Raw genomic sequence first — 15,603 nt, 5'->3', positions numbered from 1 at the left:
AAGGACCTTTAATATGATACATTTTTCTCTAATTTTTGGGTACAGAAAAGGGTTAAAACATTAGTCTAAAACTTACTATTTGATTATAAACCTGTTTTGTTAAAGTAATGTAATCGACGGGCATTGATTATTCACGATCCAATTGGATAAAAAAGTAAAGATTATTGTTGCCATTTACGCCGTTTTTGTAAAATTGTTTCTAATAGACGCCAATTCATAACAGAGCAAGCTGACTCACAGAAAAAAAAGAAGGCGTAAAATGGCAAACTTGATTTTAACATTATTTTATCCAACTGATTTATGAAAATCAATGGCTGTAGATTCTATAACCTTAATAAAATGAAGTTACAATGAAATAGTAATTTTGTAACCAATATTTAACCCTTTCTAATAGCCATAAACATGGATAAAAGCATCATCTTCAGGGTTTCATAAAGGGCTTAATAAAACAAAAAATTGCAAAGAATAGAGAAACGAGGACAATAACAGCCAGTGAAAAACAGAAGAAAAAATTATGCAAATATTTCACTTGAGACATCCGCTCAACCCTCTTCAATGCAGAATAATAATAATAATAATAAAAAATGTAGATAAAAGCTCAAAGGATAATATAAAAACCAAACCTCAAAATAAACACTGAAACTAAAATAAGAAACCTTTCGAAGTAACGATAAAGGGCTTAAAAATGAATTTTCGAGCAAAGTGATTATTTTATTCTTGAGGAGCATAAAAAAAGGAATCGAGTGGTATGTTCACCTAATTAGTGGGCTCACTAATTAGGTATGTTCATTAATTAGTAGGTTGGAAAGATCGCCACCTATACAATTTTTTCATTATTTTAAAACCAATGAAACACTGAAAAATCGTCATAACCTTCAAGTCAGTCTAACTAATTAATATTGGAGGTTTATACAACATTTTTATAATGCAGAACAAATAACACCTTTGGAAATAGAGTAACTGAAGAGTACTTCTGTGATCATTTGTACTTTGTATCAACCAGTGGTGTCGTTTGGAGGAGTCCAGGGGGCAGTTCCCCCCCTCCAATAACTTGGAGAAAAAATTTTCACATAGCCCATGTCCCTTGACACTCTGGATATGGATCCCTCTCCCCCCATGATAATGATCGAGCTATGCCCATGGCATCAACAAGATTTTACAGCAATTTTTCTGTTACTGTGAAATTTTGATATAAAGAGTGCATCAAGCGAAGTTTCTATTCCCTCGTCTCCTGTTTTGTCTCATCGTCCTAATTATCACGTTTGGACAAACACGCTAGGGAATTTCGTTTCCCACTGGACAAGCTGGATCTTACTATTGGATGTTCTGAAGAAAAAGAAATTCTGCTATTGGTTACCTTTGTATTACGTCACGAAAAAAAGAAATCGAAAACAGGACGATGGTCCCTGCTGTAACTGACGTCTTACTGATTATTTTCTTCGGGAAAGTAAATGAAGTTTGGAGAAATCGATAAATGTTTGGTGCCCGAATGGACTATAGTGCAGGGAAGAAAGGAATAAATAATGAGAATGAAGCCTGAGTACCTATTGAAATGTCACATCCTTGGCATGAATTTTAATAGGTTTTCATATAAGAGGTATTCTTAACACTTTTCTGAGTTTTAGTTTTTTTTTTTTCCTCGTAGAAATTTGACAACTATTAAAATGGTCTTTAAAATAGGTATTCAACAAGGACAATCTTTAATTGAAAGTTAGCTAGAATATAAGTAATATTGTTTGGAACTAAATGTCTTCTATAAAATAGGTTGCCCATGAAACATGGCACAAAGGCCTGTAGAAGTTTATTTGGGGGAGGTCTTGTAAAAACTATTCAGGGAGAAGGATATACTTTCAGACCGGCGCTATATCTTTCCTGAACATTTTAAAATTTATACATGCATACAAAATTTGGCATTCTGATGGACAGGGGCGTAGCTCCAGCCTTTTTATCGGGGGGGGGATAAAACGGGGCCCATATCCGGGTAGTCAAGGAGTATAGGCTATATGATAACTTTTTTCTCTAAATTATTGGGAGAGCAACTGTTCCTTTTGCCACCCCAAAGTGATGCCCCTGTTGAAGGGGGGATTACTATTGTTCTCCTCTTTAGACAACTATCAACTATGGCATGGATGCAGCTGTGTGACTATTGAGCATGTCTCTGTATCCAGAACCCTTCAGAAATCAAAAACTGCATATTGTGTTTCATATGTGTTGTTGCAAAGGGAGGGAGAATTCCAACATATTATTTCCTTGGCTATACCATACCACTCAATAATGAAAACTTTTAAATGATTTGTATTTGCTTAACAAAAATATAGATAATAAGGTAAGGTGGCTTTCCAGGGAGCATAAAAAGTGTAATTTTTCTTAATTTTTTTTTATTAATCGATGGTTGTGAAAACTTTCTCTGATTTTTACGTTTTTTTTTACTGTTTTCAAGACTATCCCTGACAGATTCCTTGCAAAAAGCAAGTTTAAAGTAATATTATCGTTTGAATTTTTGACTTTGGAAAATGGGCGCACATACCGCGTTTCAAAAAAAGAGTGACTGACTGATAAAGTTTATAAGGCGCATAAAGTAAACTTTAAAAAACACGAGGTTGAGAACTTTTGTATCTTAAAGTTTGTGTTTTTAGTCAAACATGCGATATTACAAACCTGCTGCTAAAACTTGAGCCAAAAGTACAAGATGCTTGTATTGGACTAAATAGTTTCAGATCTATCCATTCACCGAGCCAGAATTATGTCATTATTTGCAATTTTTAGTAGAGAATTTTTTAAACTTGATTATAAGTATCAATTATTTCTTCTTTCCCAGATTTTCAAACCGTTTCCAGAGTATTTTTCCAATAAAAAAAAAAAATCAAAACATGTTTTAAAAATGTACCTCGGTAAATGGAAGAACTGAATCTCAGCAATCGAAACATAGCAAAATTATCATATAATGCTCAAACACAAAACTGCTGAAGTATCATCTATATCTAAACAATAAATCGAGATCGCATGTCCGATCTCGATTTCCAAAAAACTTTCAAAGGAGTGACTCGGCCCGATAGTAGCACTAAATGAAGAAACTTTGATAAATATAAATACATCAGAAAATTTTGATTTTTATGCTGATTCCAAATATATAAAGTTTATTAAGTTTAATGTTACCCATCAATAGCTACGAGCCAGATAAAATTTGCCAGATTTTTCAAAAAAAGTTGGGAAGCCCTCCAAAAACTCAAGGAATCTTAATGGAAATCGCTCTATCAGATTCAGTGCATTAGAGAACTCTACTGTTGAAGTTTCAAGCTCCCATATACAGAAATATGGAATGTCGTGTTTTTTACCAGAAGACAGATAACGTATGCGTGTCTTTTTTTTATGTTTTTTTTCTTTTTCCCCTTGGTGACGGCATCGAACCAATTGTCCTTGGAGATCTGAAGACGAATTATTCTAACGGAAAGAATAAGTTCTAGTGCCCTTTTTAGTGCCAGATCCAAGGGTTTTAGTGTCAGATACAGAGGGCCGGGGAGACCCTGGGCCACTAAGGATTTTTCTGCCTCTCCATTCTTTCTTTTTTCTGCTTTCCACTCTTTTTTAAAATAAATTTGTCAATTTGCTCAATTATTGCCGCCTTTGTCCCACGGCCACCCCCCCAAAAAAAAAATTGCAGAATGACGCCCTTGTTACATTGTCGTCCCCCAAGATTTTCCTCTAGATAAACTTCTGAGGGCGATTTGCTCCATTTCACATCCCTTTTCCCCCCAAAGTCATAGGATAAAAATAGTGAGAAAGCCATTTTGTTCAGCATAGTTAAAAGGTCCAATAACTGCGTCGCTAGGGATGACATGAACGCCCATCCAAATTGAAGGTTTGATGAAAGGGGGCGACCCCCCTCCCCCCTCCCTCCTAACATGCCCCCTAGCAATGGCACCCAGGGAAGCTGCCTTGGTTGCTCCCTTTGTAACGGCTATGTTGGGAAGCATACATACATTTTTTGGGGAGGTTGTCTGTGGCAAGAGGGGGGCAAGAAGGTTTATCTACGAGAAGGGATGTTTTAGGGGTGAACTTTCTAGGAACTTTCCGGGGAATCTTGCCAGAATTCCTGTATGAAATCCTTTTTATTTGTTTTATTTTCTTTTTGACGACTTGCTTTTACCTGTGAAGATGTTGCAGGAAATCTTCCGGGGAATGTCTGGGGAATTTTTGAGGTGTCTTTTTTTCAATTGAAGGTAAGCTAAGGAGGATATTTCAAGCGTAACTGTTCGCAGGAAATTTTCGGAAGGAATTTTCACCGACGATGAAATTGTCTAAGGAGGACTTTTCTGGGGGAGGGGGCATTTACCGTAAGAAGGATTTTCCATTGAGCAAATTTCTTTTAGGGGAAGTTTTTGCTGAGGGAGGAGGCGTCTTTTTCGGTATTACTTGAAAAGTAATCAGAAAATAGATAAAAAGTTTTTTTTACGAAAAGTTAAGAGCAACTTTAAAACTTAAAACGAACTGAAATTATTCCGTATATAAGAGGTTGCACCCTCCTCAGTACCTCGCTCTTTATGCTAAAGTTTGAATTTGTGTCCCAATTCTTTAAGAACGATCCCAGAAACACAAAGGCCGTTTAATTAGAATAGGAAGTTTTTTTTTAAAGTACTAAAGACTTAGAGTGAAGATCGAGGAATTGATGAGGGGGCAGCTCATTTTCGGAATAATTTATGCGTGCTTTAAGTTTTAATGTTGATTTTTACTTCAAGTTAAAAAAAACTTGTTTTTTTTTATTTAATCTCTTAAAAAATCACTCAGATGTTACTCTGTAAAAAGAACACAAGTGTATATGTTTGATTCTCTTACGAATGTCTTTTGACTAATTTTGATTAAACGCAATTTGTTATTTTCGACAATCCAAAATATCATAGAACAATTGCAAGTACCAGTAGATCTAATTTAGTCAATATAAAATAAGCAGAGTAACCTTGTATCGTTAACTCGACATTTTCCTTGGTCCTCTTCCACCGTGCCAAGTCCATTTTGATCAAACAGTTCGTGGTAACGAACTGTAGTAAGGAGCGACCCGGCTCAATAGTAACCAAAACTCTAAAAAATGGAATTTTGATACCAATAGCTATATCAAAAGAATCGCATTTTAATGCTGGTTTTAAATATATAAGTTTCATCAAGTTTAGTCTTACCCATCAAAAGTTACGAGCCTGAGAAAATTTGCGTTATTTTAGAAAATAGGGGGAAACACCCCCTAAAAGTCATAGAATCTTAACGAAAATCACACCATCAGATTCAGCGTATCAGAGAACCCTATTGTAGAAGTTTCGAGCTCCTATCTACAAAAATGTGGAATTTTGCATTTTTTGCCAGAAGGCAGATCACGGATGCGTGTTTATTTGTTTTTTTGTTTTTTTGTTTTTTTGTTGTTTTTTCCCCAGGGGTGATCGTATCGACCCAGTTGTCCTAGAATGCAAGAGGGCTCATTCTAACGGAAATGAAAAGTTCTAGTGCCCTTTTTAAGTGACCAAAAAAATTGGAGGGCACCTAGGCCCCCTCCCACGCTAATTATTTTCCCAAAGTCAACGGATCAAAATTCTGAGATAGCAATTTTATTCAGCGTAGTCGAAAAACCTTATAACTATGTCTTTGGGGACGACTTACTCCCCCACAGTCCCCGTGGGAGGGGCAACAAGTTACAAACTTTGACCTGTGCTTACATATAGTAATGGTTATTGGGAAGTATACAGGCGTTTTCAGGAGGATTTTTTTGGTTGGGGGGAGGGGTTGAGAAGAGGGGGATATGCTGGGGGAACTTTCCATCGAGAATTTGTCATGGGAAAAGAAAACTTCCATGAAGGGAGAGCAGGATTTACTAGCATTATTTAAAAAAAAAAAAAAAAAAAAATGTGAAAAAGCTTTTTCAGCTGGAAGTAAGGAACAGCAATAAAACTTAAAACAAACAGAAATTATTACCCATATAAGGGGCTCACCTCCTTATGATACCTAGCTCTTTACGCTAAAGTATTTTTAGTAATTTCAACTATTTATTCTACGGCTTTTGTGATTCAGGGGTCATTCTTAATGAATTGGGATAAAATTTAAGCTTTAGTGTAAAGAGCGAGGTACTGACGATGGGGCGAATCCCCTCATATATGTAATAAAAACATGAGAATACAAAAGTTCTTTACGTAAGCTAATTTATAAGCTACGTAAATCTTTTACCAATAAAAAGATTCGTAAAAAATTAAAAGTTCTAGTTGCCTTTTTAATTAACCAAAAAATCGGAGGGCAACTAGGCTTCGCCCCCGCTCTTTTTTTCTCAAAATAATTCGATCAAAATTATGAGAAAGCCATTTAGCCCCCCCCCCCCCACAAAAAAAATATTCAAATTTCGTTTTGATTATACCTCTGCGGAGAGCCAAAATCAAAACATGCATTGATTCTAAAACGTTCAGAAATTAAATACAAAAAAACAAGTTTTTTCAACTGAAAGTAAGGAGTGACATCAAAACTTAAAACGCACAGAAATTACTTCGTATATGAAAGAGGCTGCTTCCTCATCAACGCCCCGCTCTTTACGCTAAAGTTTGACTCTTTCTCTCAATTCTTCTTTCTAAAACAGTAAAAAACTTTAGCGTAAAGAGCGGGGCGTTGATGAGGAAGCAGCCTCTTTCATATACGAAGTAATTTCTGTGCGTTTTAAGTTTTGATGTCACTCCTTACTTTCAGTTGAAAAAACTTGTTTTTTTGTATTTATCTCTTACAGGTCAAGCTCACGCAAAATAGTGACTGCAGTACCGTTCTGCAGTTCACCTTTATAGCCAACTATCTACTCAAAAAACATGTTAAACTGTTACTGAGACACGAAATAAAGCTGCGAGAAGGCTTGACAGTTGTGTACTTTGTTCAATGAGATTTCTAAATAAGTCTTCAGGAACCAAGAATACCAAAGTTGAAACATGTGTTGCCCTCTGGACCGATCTTAGGTACTGAAAACGTCAAGGTCTTTGAAAAATAATACTAAGAAATAAAACTCAAAGTAATGACAAGTTTGATTTGGAAATTTTTCCTTTTCGGACTGAGAGTAGGAATTAAGGTAAGTATATAAATACTTAATGAACATACAATGACCCGGAAGAAGTTGCTTGAGTAAAACCGTCTTTTGAGGTATGCGGTATTTTTTTTCTTCTTTTTTTTTATAGAGAGGATTTGATATTATAATAGCAAAGCCCAGAAAACAGTCACAGTAGGGTACCAAAAACATCAAAACAAACACATTTTTGTCCCTGTAATCCATCTTCGGTCTATTTACACCCCAAATTTCTAAGATTTCTAAGAAATTAAGGGTTCGCCCACTTGTCAATACTTCGCTCTTTACGCTAAAGCTTAAATTTTGTCCTAATTCCTTAAGAATGACCCCTGAATAACAAAGGCGGTAGAATAAATAGTTGAAATTACTAAAAATACTTTAGCTTATATAGTGAGGTATTAGGAGGAGGTGAACCCCTTATATGCGTAATATTTTCTGTTCGTTTTAAATTTTACTGCTGCTCCTTACTTTCAGTTGAAGAAGCATTTTCATATTTATTATTTCATTGTTTTTTTTTAAATAATGCTAGAAAATGATGTGCCCCCTTCATGGAAATCTTCTTTCCGCATGAAAAATTCCTCCATGGAAAGTTTCTCCCATATAACCCCCTCCTCCCAACCAAAATATCCTCCTGAAAACGTCTGTACACTTCCCAATAACCATTACTATATGCAAACACTGGTCAAAGTTTGTAACTTTCAGCCCCTCCCACGGGGACTGTGGGGGAGTAAGTTGTCCCCAAACATATAGTTATAAAGTTTTTTGACATTGCTAAATAAAATGGCTATCTCAGAATTTTGATCCGACGACTTTGGGAAAAAATGAGCGTGGGAGGGGGCCTAGGTGCCCTCCAATTGTTTTGGTCACTTAAAAAGGGCACTATAACTTTTCATTTCCGTTCGAATGAGCCCTCTTGCAAAATTCTAGGACCACTGGGTCGATACGATCACCCCTGGGGAAAAAAACAAATAAAAACAAATAAACACGCATCCGTGATTTGTCTTCTGGTAAAAAATACAAAACTCCTCATTTTTGTAGATAGGAGCTGGGACTTGTACAGTAGGGTTCTCTGATACGCTGAATCTGATGGTGTGATTTATGTTAAAATTCTATGACTTTTAAGGGTGTTTCCCCCTATTTTCTAAAATAGGGCAAATTTTCTCAGGCTCGTAACTTTTGATGGGTAAGACTAAACTTGATGAAAATTATATATTTAAAATCAGCATTAAAATGCGATTCTTTTGATGTAACTATTGGTATCAAAATTCCATTTTTTAGAGGTTTGGTTACTATTGAGCCGGGTCGCTCCTTACTACAGTTCGTTACCACGAACTGTTTGATATTAAAGTTCCATGGGTAATAAATTGACTTAAAAAAGAAATTCATATCCTAGAGTAAGAGCAAATGGAGTGGTAGTAAGTCGCATTTTCTAGTTTTGCAAAAGTTCTGCAATCAAAAAGACAAAATTAAATTTATTATTGGGAGGGGGTAAAAAAGGCCTTCAGTTTTCTAAGTGGGTCAAAGGCTTCAGAAGAAAGTATTTCCAAGTGATTTTCAGGATAGATTTCTCTTTTCAAGATAATCTACAGATTTTTTTAATTTAAGGGTGGGTCATTGTCACTGTCTATCTTATCCAAACCATATGTTTTCTATTAAACTTAACAGGGAGGTGTAGCAAAAAAAAGTGTATATTTTTGACACAAGGTTAAGTTTTATCCAAGCTGTTAACAATTTTGCATAATGTCATTGTTTTTCTACGTTCAAAGCATGGCTCAAAACTGAAGAACATTCAGCGTTAGAGCTGCATTAAAGTTGTTGTAATTTAAATGTGTATATATATCGAGATAAATGAGGATGACTTTTATGCAAAAGTTGTACAAAATACTCATTGTTTGAGAAGAATATTCGAGAAAAATGTTTCTCCCAAGGTAATATAATAACCTTTCCCCTCCAAAAAATGCAAAGTATCATATAAAACAAACACACACTCCTCTGTTACTCACTGTTCCAAATACATGAAATGAAATTTTCCTTTGCCCCCCTCTCGAAGTAAAAACCCTAAGTACATGCTTTCCCCTAGCCATTCTATGCTTTAATGAACGGCAGGTAGAACTAGTACTTACTTATGATTTAACAGACCCTTTTTTCATTTTATTTAGCAAGCTGCTTTTTAATTTAAACAGTTGTTGTTATTTTTCTCTTATCCCTCCATTTGTGGATTAATTCAGAAACATAAAACAGTTTCTTTGTGTCCCTAGTGGCAAAAGTAATTAACGCTCTCCCAGTGAATATATCTTGCCTTGGGAATTTCTCAAAAGTATAAAGTGTGTAGCCATAGACTAGTTGAAACATTTACACTTTTTTTGTTCAAATAGTTCTTTAATATAAAGGCTAGGAGGATGCAGAACTTAATTTCTATATGGGAAGCCAGTCAATATTTTTATAAAAAACTTGTGATGTGCTGTTCATCGTTTTTACCTTGACCATTCCTTTTTATGGCACTTGGTATTAACCAAGTAACATACAGCAATCGCAAATTCTGTAGTTCTGTCTGTCGGTCTGTCGGTCCCGGTTTTGCTACTTTAGGCACTTCCAGGTAAGCTAGGACGATGAAATTTGGCAGGAGTATCAGGGACCGGACCAGATTAGATTAGAAATCATTTTACCGATTTGACCATCTGGGGGGGGGCGGGAGTGGGGGGCCTTTAATTCGGAAAAACTAGAAAAATGAAGTATTTTAACTTACGAACGGTTCATCAGATCTAAATGAAATTTGATGTTTGGAAGGATATCGTGTCTCAGAGCTGTTATTTTAAATCCTGACCGGATCTGGTGATATTGGGGGGAGTTGGGAGGGGGAACCTAAAATCTTGGAAAACACTTAGAGTGGAGGGATCGGGATGAAAATTGGTGGGAAATAAAGCACAAGTCCTAGATACATGATTGACATAAACGTAACGGATCCGGAAGAAGGACATCGTGACTCAGAGCTATTATTTTAAATCCTGACTTAAGCCTTAAGCCTCTGGTTTTCCTTTTAAATCAATCTATTGATTCTTAGAACTTTTTTAGAGCTCATGCCATATGAGCTCTTGGCTCTTAGCTCTTCTTGCCTCGTCACAAGTGCCATATGAGCTCTTAGCTCTTGTTTCTAGGGATATACGTTCACCTAATCAATCAAGTCGGTAACTGTAACTAGCAAATTAATATTATATTAAAGTGTTGCGCAGAAGGGGGAGGATTAGGACCCAACCCTTGAGATTCAAATTCTTTTAAGTTTTTGGTACTTCGCATTCAAACTAACAAATTTGTTTTTTTTATGATTGAGTTTCCTCAAAAAAAAAATTCTGCATTAGCTCTTGTCGCAGTATCCTTGCCAAATGAAGCAAAAATTAAAGCATTTTTAAAAACTATTTTTCCTCTGATATTATTGTCATGATTTTAAAATGCTATCGAATAAAATATTGAAAGCTACAGTGATGCCAGTGGTTAGATATGAATCTGATGCATGGGCGCTCCGAAAAGCGAATGAGGATTTGTTAGATATTTTCCAGAGAAATTGCCAACGAATTGTTCTGACCGTATTTCAAACAGTAGGCCGCACGAAAAGTGTGGTTCAGTCCCGCTTTCTAGGGCTATAATGAGAGAAAGTTTGAGATGGCTAGGGCACGTTCTGAAGGCTGACAGATTACCAAAGATTGAATTTTCAGCAAGTCGTCTAGGGCTAAACGGAAAGCAGGTTGTCCGTGGTTGGGGTGGGATGATGTCATCAAGAAATATTAAAGGGAAATGGAAACATCCTGAGAGGGATTAAAGATATTCTTTGAATGGAATGGGATGGAGGATGAAGGTACGCAGCTGTATTGGCCTCAGGCAGCTTGGTGCTGCGGTGAGCTATTAGTAGTAGTAGTAATATTTTCAGGGTTAAAGTTTTCCATGCTCATAATATATTTGCAAGGACTCGTACACTGGGTTCTTTTTGCAAGCTTTTCATCCCTTTGCTTTTGATTGAACTAAGTACGCCGTGTGTGACCCAGAGACATATTGAAGTCTTTTTTTTAGTTTCATATCTTTAGAGTAAGAAACACAAGCTATTGTCAGATCCCTGCATATGATGAAATGGGACTTCTCACAAGAAGTTCTCTCCTGTATATCAGAAAGTCATAAGAAGTAGATCTGAGCTTTATCTTGGTACTGAATTTTCAGCTAGCTTATTCGGCGTTTTCTTTCAACGCTGAATTTCTTTTAAAAGAAAATAGACAAGAGACAAACATAATCTAATATGAAATTTCTTTCGTAGAAGTATAAATTCACAATGGATTTCAAACAATGTAGGTTTCACGAGTTCTATGAACTTTTTCTTGTATTTCACCAGCAAGGGTCCTCTAAAGTTGATTTTTTAAGGCTATCTAAGCTTTTGTTTGATTCACACTGCACTGCAGCGGTAGTAAGATCATGTTTTTTTCCTTTTTCTGTTCATTTCAACTGGTGGCTGTGCCTGTTGACCTGTTCTTATATTTCCATATTTTTCTATATTATCTTGTATATGTTCGTTCAATAAAATCTATGAATTATCCTCACCGCAGTGATTCCCAGATCGCTCTATTTCCCTATTCCAAGTCAGGTCAAGGACTTTTGTAACCATTCGTCTCAGAATGTTTCCTGGAAATTTAACAACTTCTTGCCAAAAGATTACACAACTATTTATCAAGACCTGACTTCTAAAATCGCCTTGAGCATCATTTATCAAATACCACAATAGGGAAAACGATGACGCCAAGGGCTACAGTATGAGTGATTTACGAGGTCATAGTTTCCTCTGTAAAGAATGACTGGAACTGAGAAAGACAATGCAGTACTGGTCAAATTATAACTGTGTTAATAGTGAGCAGTTAAGCTTTATGCATGTAAATCGGGATCTAGAAACCAAAAAGTTTGACTGACCGAAAAAAATAGCAAAAAAACTAGATTTAAGAAACATAGATTTTTTGTTCAACAAGTTTTGTTTTACAAGTTATAACATTCTGCCAGGTGAGCGAATGCCGGAAACCTCATAAAATTTATTTTTGGGCTAAATTTTCAAGAGAGATCATTCTGATCACCACGAGGAGGAGAAGTGCACCATGGCATTCTATAATTTAGAAGAGTATCTTCTTTATAGATTTCTTCTAAATCAGTGTTGCGTGCATCCCAGCAATCAATGGTTAGTTTTGGCAGTTTACTCAGTAATATCAAAGGCCATACATCATTGTATAGTTGAGTTCTAGCTATTATGGGGCTGCAATTCTAAACTAGCTAAATTAAAAACATAACAGACTTGTTAATTATGTGGAGAAACTATCCTCTTGTTAGCATACATTGCAGTTTTACGTCCAGACACCGAAGTAAACCTAAGTGGTACACTTAGAAATTTTGTGTGACCATGCAGGATGCTTTAACAATAGTTTAATTTTTGCAATAGTATCGTTTTTAGTATCTATGACGCATCCAAAATTACACAAGATGAAAAATGACTCTCAACAGCTGCAGAAAAGAGCTTTGAATTAGAAACAACAAAAATTACATTGAGTTGCAAAGAAAAACATTGCACAACAAAATCTGCTGTCAGAAGACAAAGCAAAATTGCAATAGAATGAAGGAATGTGCTACTTTAGCGTGCGCGAGTCTGTGAAGGATAAAAAGAAAGAAGGAATTGAATTCACGAAAAACTTACTTAATTCTGCATCTACAAAGACCCACAGGAAGGATAAAAAACACCTGACTTTCCTAACCATGCTGGAATAGAATCTAATGTGAACTCACGTCAGAATTTCTTAATTCAACTGAAATTGTCGATTTGCCACCTTTGGACTTGAAACTAAGGAATAAACCGATGATTAGGCAATTTTTTTTAATTTAGATGTTTCAGAGGGCATAGGCACTGGAACATTCCTGGTTGTTACTGAATTATATAACGACGAAATGGTACTTGTCTATTATATAAAACACACTCGAGAAGTGAAGTTTGGTGACAATAAAACATGATGAAAATAGAATTCTTTATTATCAAAATTGTGAAGGTCAGTTTTCAATTATTAAATTGGGAGCTTTGGCGTCGGCTGACGGTCTCAAAAACAAAGATGATGATGATGATGATTTTATTAAGTGATTAAACTTACAAGTATTTCACTGCTAAATGTCTACAAATTAACACTCTAAAGAAAAAAAACTAGAATAAATGAAACTAATAAATTCTACAATCAAAGGCAACAATCAGGTATAAATATGAAATATTATCTTCAAACCATCAAATATTATCAAATTATTATATTCTAGTTGAATACAAAAATCTGTTCAAACATTTCCTTAACACTTTACGTATATGCATGTAAAAAAAAGAAAAAATCAGTTTAAGCAAGTAGCTCCTCTGATGCAAAAATACTATTCTTCTTCATTTCTTTCTCATTTTAAGTAAAACTTCGCTTACGGAAGAAAATTAGGTGTAATGTTGATTCCGGAACCTATACTGTTTGTTATGTACATACGTTAGAATTTTTCCATTAGTCAAGTGTTTCCTTTAACCTTAGCATATATCCCATCTAATAAATAGACTGTATATTCCTTTGGGATCTCACTACTTTTTAAATCTATTTGCTTTTTTCCTTGAAAATTTTCTTTTTTCAACCCGAAAAGCGAGGGTTATAGCATCCCACAGGGCCTGAGATTCTTTAAAAATTCGAGAAGAAAAATGTAACTGTAGTGTCTTCAGGGCAGTTATCATTTGCTTGCAGAAGGACTTACTGAAAATTGGATCCCGTGTTGCAAGATACAATATCCCTCGGGACCTGGGATTTGAAACTTCTTTTGCGTTTGACACAGATCATTATCCAAACCAAGCGACTTAACAAAAAGGAAAGTAAACTGAGATTTAAAGGAAAAACAGACGCGGGGGATAAGTCAAATACAAAACTGTCAAAAATATGTTTTAAAGAAAATACAATAAGCAAAAGTCTCTTGTAAATTATTTATCACATTTAGTTTCATATATTTTGATTAAGTCGAGTTTAGACATAATTCTTAAAAACGCTTAAATCAAACAATAACTGTGTTTATATAGGAATGGATTTTAGGAAAATTGTAGGGCTGTGTTTATATTTCTAAATGTCTAATATTAAGTACTTTTGATCGGAAGGGCTGAGGCAGGGGTCCTGTAGCCTCCCCTGGATCCGCCACAGGTTGATTGCTAGTTTGGTTCATTTTGATTGTTGGCTTTTGTGGCTTCGTTGACTTTTTTACTAATAAAGTATTATTATTATTAACTTATTATGGTTGTAGCAGTAGCTGATATTAAGTGCTGTTGGTCGAAAGGGCTAAGGTAGGGGCCCCCGGCCTCCCCCAAATCCGCCACTCGTTTATTGTTGGTTTGCTCATTATGACACGGGCCTTGTTGGATTTTGTACAAATAAAGTATTATTGTCATTAATTTAATATAGCTGTAGCGGTAGCTGTAGCCTGTAAAATACGAACCACAGCCCAAATAATACAAAAATTAAAAACCCCTTTTGAAAAAAAAACAACTAGCAAGTGAGAAAAATTGACCATTCCCAGCTGATTCAGGAATTCATCCATGTGGAAACAATTATTATTAAGCTTAATACTGTAATTTTTTTCACATTTGTCTTATTTAGATCAAGCAATTCGTGGTTGCGAACTGTAGGTAAGAGCGATGCGGCTCAATAGTAACCGAAACTCAAAGAAACAGAGTTTTCATGTCATTGGATAGAAAAAAAGAAAGAAATTTTGATGCTTATTCAAATATATAAAACTCATGAAGTTTAAAATTACCCATCAAAAATTAAAAGCCTGAGAAAAATGGCCCAATTTTTTAAAAAAGGGGGGAAACACCCCTAAAATATCAAGCGATCTTAATGAAAATCACACCGTCAAATTCAGCATATCAGAGAATCCTATTGTAGAGGTTTCAATTTCCCATATACAAAAATGTGGTATTTATAACTTTTTGCCAGAAGCAAGATCCCGGATGTCTGTTTTTTTTTGTTTTTTCATTTTTTTTTCCCAGGGCTGATAGTATCAAACCAGTAACCCTAGAATAATCAAAAATTCCAGTACCCTCTTTGAGTGACCAAAAATATTTTAGGGCAGCTAGCCCCCCTTCTACGCCCCTTTTTTCCCAAACCTGTGTGACCAAAACATTTTAAATAGTCATTTTGTTCAGCATAGTCTAAAGATCTAAAAACTGTGTCTTTAAGGATGACTTGCCCACAATCCTCAAGAGAAGGACTGCAAGCTATGAACTTTGCCAATTGTTTACATGTAGCATTGGCTATTGGGAAGCATACCGATATTTTTCAGGAGGATGTTTCTAGCAGGGGGGGTTTACGTATAAGGATCTTCCCTCGGAGGAATATTTCGTGGGGGAAGGGAATTTTCTATGAGGAGCTGGATTTCCCGGCATTATTTAAAAAGTTTTCACAAATTAAATTAAAAAAAAACAGTTTTCCAACTGAAAGTAAGAAGCAACATTGAAACTT

The 15,603-nt window shown here is 35.5% G+C and overlaps 1 long non-coding RNA gene across 1 annotated transcript in view; it reads left to right on the top strand.

Moving 5' to 3' along the window:
- Positions 1-1,453: 1,453 nt before the first annotated feature.
- Positions 1,454-15,603, top strand: part of LOC136029096 (uncharacterized) — a 42,363-nt gene continuing 28,213 nt past the window's right edge. Inside the window, exon 1 of the long non-coding RNA XR_010617973.1 lies at positions 1,454-1,597. This is a non-coding gene — a long non-coding RNA (uncharacterized LOC136029096). The remainder of the gene's footprint in view (positions 1,598-15,603) is intronic.

The sequence above is a fragment of the Artemia franciscana genome, chromosome 7 (genome assembly GCF_032884065.1).
Source record: "Artemia franciscana chromosome 7, ASM3288406v1, whole genome shotgun sequence".
NCBI lineage: Eukaryota > Metazoa > Arthropoda > Branchiopoda > Anostraca > Artemiidae > Artemia > Artemia franciscana.
The sequence above is the reverse complement of the archived record's forward strand: the minus strand, read 5'-3'. Positions and strand labels throughout refer to the sequence as shown.